Below are 5985 nucleotides of genomic sequence, written 5' to 3' on the forward strand. Positions count from 1 at the left end.
GAGAAGATAATAATGTGTCCGTAAGGGAATCTCAAGAGTATTGCTTAATAGCTGAATACCCTTGATTGTGTGACTGTGTGTTTGTATGTAACTGACTGTGAGTGAATGTAATTCAATATGATTGAATGTGATATCACTGCCTGTAACTGTCAATGATTGAGTATGAATGTGTCATCAAAGTGGAGTTGATGCTGTATTTATAGTGCTAGGGTTTCCACTGGTTGGGCTCAACCTCGTTGGCCTCCTCCAATCGCACTGCGCCACGTGTCCTCTGGGACACCTGGCGCTTTCTCGTTGGTTGTAATCACGTGGTAGCACATGTGTCATGCTGAGTTGTCGACCTTTCATTTGGCAGCTGTCAACATCAGCATATTCTTACTCCTTAAAAAGATGCCTTCTGGAAGATTGTCTGACGTGCACAATCAAGGTTGCCCTAATCCTGATTTGGATAAGGACGAGGTTGATTATGTGCACGTGTGATATGCGCCCATCCTGAGGATGCGCGAAGTCTTCTCTTTATTCTCACGCGCAGATATTTCATGCGCAGGTGTGATATGCACGAGCATGTGATATGCGCCGCGCGCTGGTGCGCCGCGCGCATATGTGTGCCTGGGCAGATGTGATATGCAAGAGCATGTGATATGCGCCGCGCGTTGATGCGCCGCGCGCATATGTGATGCGCGAGCATATGATGCCTGAGCATGTTTTGTATGCGCCATGCGCATAGGTTTTGGCTTTGTGCCTTCATAATGTCTTTATCTTGTGGGTTGACCCGCCTTGCTCGGTGTTGAGGCGGGTACATACCTCTTCAAGCGGAATTCGTGTTGGACGGCTTTTTGACAGGTATCGGTTTGATTTGTTATGATGCTGGTAGCAACCGAAAGAGAAAATCCAAAAAAAAGTCATGATAATGCCCAAAAATATTTGCATGTGATTTTCATCACTGAAAACAACGATATCGGTACTATTATTATTCGGTCAAAATTGGTTTGTTCATCACCACATTGATACGGTACAGGCACTCTGTATGGCTTATATATATATATATAAAACTCTAATTGGTTATAACTCCGTTTCAACATTGTTAGGTTGGAATCACGTCGAAAAGTCAAAGCTATTTCGACGAGTTGTATATTAGTATTCATGCCGCGGAAAAAAGGATCCCTTCGAATTTTAGAAGTGGGTCATTCATTGAAATCATTTTAGTACCAGCAAATTGCAAATTTATTTATGTTTAACTAAACTTTTTAAAGGGAACAATAGTGAATCACATGTGACAATTTAAACAATAAAAATGGAGCTTTTATGGGCTCAATGTTTTAAAGATCTCAAAAGGATTGTCTAGACTCTAGAGATCACAATATTTCAAGTTGGTTGGGATGAAGAATGAAGAACATTAACGGGTAACATCCGAATAGATTGCGCTTGAGGCATTAGGAATAGCCAATCGTTGATTTATCTCCTTGATTCAATCTTTTCTGGTTTCACCCATTTATGTTTTTGTTGTCTTACGCTCAACTTAAGAAATCACTCCGCGATAGGATAGACGGAGTGGGCTCTAGACCAAGACCAAGACCAAGACCAAGACCAATAATGATAGGTACAGATGGAAACACCACCTCGTGGTGGTTGGTACCGAACAGGAGGAAATGGGAATATGGGAATTGAGAAGAACACTCCTTCCAATAGTATACCTTTTAGAACTTTACAATGAATTACAAACATATCTTAATCTTAAATATATATAAACAAAACCTCTCTCTTTTTTCTTAAGCCACTAGATTGTTTTATTTGTAAATGGTGGTTTCTCATGCATTTCACCTGAATTCACAGACATAGGTCTCACCAAAGCCAGATAGCCGTTAAACGGGTTATAACATCTATTATATTAAAAATTAATCTCATCAAACATTGATATGAAAATCATATAAAATAGGGATATACTAAAAATTAATGTACTATTTTTTTAAAAGATATTATTTATAATTATGAAACAATTTTATAGTAAAAAACAATAAGCGGGTCATGGGTCTTATCAAACCCAAATAACTTGTAAACGGTTATAACATCTCATTTATTTGTGAAACTCTTTCATCATCAAACCTAATTATATTATTATTTTCCTTACAATAAATAAAATTAAAATACAAAAAAATATATAAATATTAGAAATGTAAAATGTAAGACAAACCACGTAATCGAACCCTAATTTAATTTTTCAATATGGATTTAGTTACATTAGTGATTTTTTTTCTTTTAAGTTAAACTTCCATGAAAAGTTTCACGAAATAATATCCAAATTATAAAAAATGAACGTAAACGAATAAATATAAAAATTAAGTACATAATTCATTCAACGTTTTATTAAAAATTGAACATAACCCAACATAAATTAATCAAAATAGGTTCAAGTGTATTATTAATTTTTTACAATAAATAAACTAAAATCCAAAAAATGTATTCACTATATTAGAAACGAAAATTTAAACAACTCCCGGTAAGTTCAAATATATCGTAAACCCATTATATATAATAATTTAAAACTTTGGTGCCATAAAGTCCCCATTGGGCTACTTTGCGGCACCTTATTGGTGATATTTTGGTTTTTTTAATCAAGTCCGTAAAGTAAGTAAAAAAATTCAATCGAAAACCAGTTTTGTTTTAGTTATGGTATCGTAACAAACTTGTCGGAAGCCGACCGGATTCGTGTAAACTAACAATGTTTTGTTTTAGTTCTAGTACCTTACCAAACGTAACGAAAACCAACCAAATGCTGATTTTTTTTAATCCTGGTACCGTAACGAACATGACAGATCAGGCCGAATTCGCGTAGACTAGCCGTCTCAACGTCCGAGATACCAACGACCAAGTTTTGCTGACCGACTCCACCCCATTGGTCCATATCATGATTTATTATTATTTTTTTAATTTTAGTTCCATTACAATAACACACGCAACCAAAACCAACCGAATTCGTGTCAACTTACCGTCTCAACGCTTGAGTTTTACCACTCCCCGAAATTTACCACCCTGCCCCGACGCAGCACACCGGATACGAACCAGTTAAATAACAAACAAAATGATTAATATTTGTTGAGGGCAAGCAAACCAAATGATTAATTCGGTCACCAATAAACAAGATTGGACCACCCAAATGATTATTAATTTTGAAATAATTATTATTCTGTTCGTTAATCGGTTGGTGAATCCCCAGTTTCTCACTCTGCACTACAGGTGTCCAAACCGGTTTTAAAACTTAAAATTGGTTCGGTTTAGTTAACAAAAGTCAAAACCGATTTATAATCGGTTTCGGTTCGGGTTGTAACCGGTTTCTTACAATGTTATCATCGGTTAGGGTTTTGCCCGGTTTTTGGCCGGTTTAGGTTCGGTTAACCGGTTTGGAACTGGTTTTGATAAGAAAATTACAAACCGGTTCCGAACCTACGGTTTCAATCGGTTTCTACATAATCGGTTTCAAACATGTTCGGTTTCGATTCTGTTTTCGTCGGTTTCAAACCGGTTCAGATTTGTTTCAGTTTTCGGGTAGGTTCGAATAACCTGTTTATTTGCCCACCACCTTCTTTTAAAACCCTAATTCTCTGTTGCAGAGCACACCAAATTGGAGATGATGATGATGATGATTATCATCAAATTGGCCCCACAAACATCACTCTCACATTCTTTCACTATCCCTTATTCAATTTCATCTTTCCTCCGCATGTCTCGCACCAATCACACCCCAATTTCAAATTTTTAAAATTAGGGTTTTGTCTATTTAGGGCTTTTCTCAACTGGGTTTGATTTTTTTGCGTCATGGGTTGTGTTAATTCCAAGCATGTGGTTAGGTATCTCAAGAATCTTGATCTTGATTGTAATGATGGGCGTGGTATTAAGAAGTTGGAGAATGATGGTACTCGAGACGGTGGAGGGTATTCGGGTTTCGATCCGGGTGATTTGAAAGTTGAAAGAGTTAAGGAAGCAGAACATGAACATGTGGCTGCTGGATGGCCTTCTTGGCTTAGTGCAGTTGCTGGTGAAGCCATTGATGGTTGGCTACCGTTGAAATCGAATAGCTTCGAAAGATTAGAAAAGGTACAATATTTAATTGCTTACTAGGATATAGCCCGTGGAATACATTGGTGGTTAAAAAATACAACAAAAAAGTTAAATCTAATAATATACGTAATAATAGTTTCAGGATCAAATACATTTTTATTATTAACATGAAAACAGTGAGAATCGATTTGTTGTTATTATTAGGTTTGCTTTTATAATTGTTGTTATTTTTTGTTCGTATTTGCTGATTTCCGATTATGAGACGTTATAAGTATTTGTTGATTTACATCTTGTTGTTATTATTAAGTTTTTATGTTATGCTATTATAAGTATTTGCTGTTATTATTTTGTTGCTGATTTTGATTCTTTTGTTGTTATTATTAGGTTTTTTTCTTTGTTATTATAAAAGATTGCTTATATAGATTGGCATTATAGGTAATATTGTTTCCTATGTTCTCATTTTTGGTATATTGGTATCGTTTCCTACAATCTCATTTTAAGATTATTTTGTACATGAACCTTCCCCCGTAATAATATACCTTATGGATTCATAATTCATAAGATATAAATAAATGATTAACAAAATTTTACAATTCACAAATCTCTAAAAAAACTCATTTAATACAACATTTAAAGTTACAAATACTTTGTTAGTAATTCTATAAATGGTAATAGTATTAGTTGGCATCCTAGTTGGCTACTCTAGTTGAATGACATGTGTAAGAATGGTTTTGCTTTAATAGCATATAGGTAGATAGGTAGATTATTCAAAATATTAAAATCTTGATTTGTAGGAATAGTGATGTGATTGTTTTTGTTGTGTAGATTGGACAAGGTTCATATAGTAGTGTATATAAAGCACGCCACGTGAAAACTGGTAGATTTTATGCACTAAAAAAGGTGCGGTTTCACAATTTGAAACTGATAGTGTGAAGTTCATGGCTAGAGAAATCACAATCCTTCGCACGCTTGACACCCTAACATCATGAAACTAGAAGGGTTAATAACATCAACATTATCATGTAACATATACTTTGTTTTTGAGTATATGGAGCATGATCTCGCTGGACTATTATCATGCCCCGACATCAAGTTCACTGACTCCCAGGTTAGTAAATTGTAACATCTAACTAATTTAAATATTAAATATGTAACAGAGATTACAGTGTCACAAAATGAAGTTGTGTTTTATGCAGATTAAATGCTACATGAAACAATTATTGAGCGGTATTGAATATTGTCATTCACTTGGAGTTCTACATCGTGACATTAAAACAGCAAATATTTTGGTGAATAATGAGGGAATATTAAAGATTGGTGATTTTGGTCTAGCGAAGTTCCATGGACCTGAGTGCAAGGAATCATTGACTAGTCATGTGGTAGACTTTATGGTATCGGCCTCCTGAACTTCTTCTAGGATGCACGAATTATGGACGGGTGTTGACCTTTGGAGTGTTGGGTGTGGTTTTTGCTGAACTTTGTTTCGGCAAACCGATTCTCAAGGGCCGAACTGAGGTATAAACATATAAAAACTGTGACCTATATGTACACATATATTTATGTATGTTTACAATAATGGGTAGTTTTACGTCTTTTTCAGGTGGAACAATTGCACAAAATATTGAAGCTATGTGGAACACCGCCTGATGAATACTGGAACAAGTCGAAACTTCCGCTTGCAGCGATGTTTTAAACCGCATCATGTGTATGAAAGCAGTCTTCGGGAAACGTGTAAGCAGCTACCGCAGGCTGCAGTTGACCTTATCCACACGTTACTTTCTATAGATCCTTGCAAGCGTGGGACCGCCACATCAGCGCTAAAATCTGAGGTATTTCTGTACATCAGTATTTCATTGACCAAAATCAAGAGTTGAATGTTTTAAGTTAGATTTAACCAGATTCTATTAAATGTTTACAGTATTTCCATAC

General features: G+C 35.7%; 1 pseudogene across 1 annotated transcript; it reads left to right on the forward strand.

Moving 5' to 3' along the window:
- Positions 1-3699: 3699 nt before the first annotated feature.
- Positions 3700-5885, forward strand: LOC143614965 (cyclin-dependent kinase C-2 C-like; annotated as a pseudogene). The gene is made up of 4 exons (XR_013150386.1): positions 3700-4092; positions 4882-5164; positions 5253-5571; positions 5657-5885. The product of XR_013150386.1 is annotated as a cyclin-dependent kinase C-2 C-like (transcript).
- The last annotated feature ends 100 nt before the right edge of the window (positions 5886-5985 follow it).

Source organism: Bidens hawaiensis, unplaced genomic scaffold, assembly GCF_021521415.1.
Source record: "Bidens hawaiensis isolate Kalapana, Puna unplaced genomic scaffold, B.hawaiensis_p1.1 tig00041610_1, whole genome shotgun sequence".
NCBI classification, from domain to species: Eukaryota; Viridiplantae; Streptophyta; class Magnoliopsida; order Asterales; family Asteraceae; genus Bidens; species Bidens hawaiensis.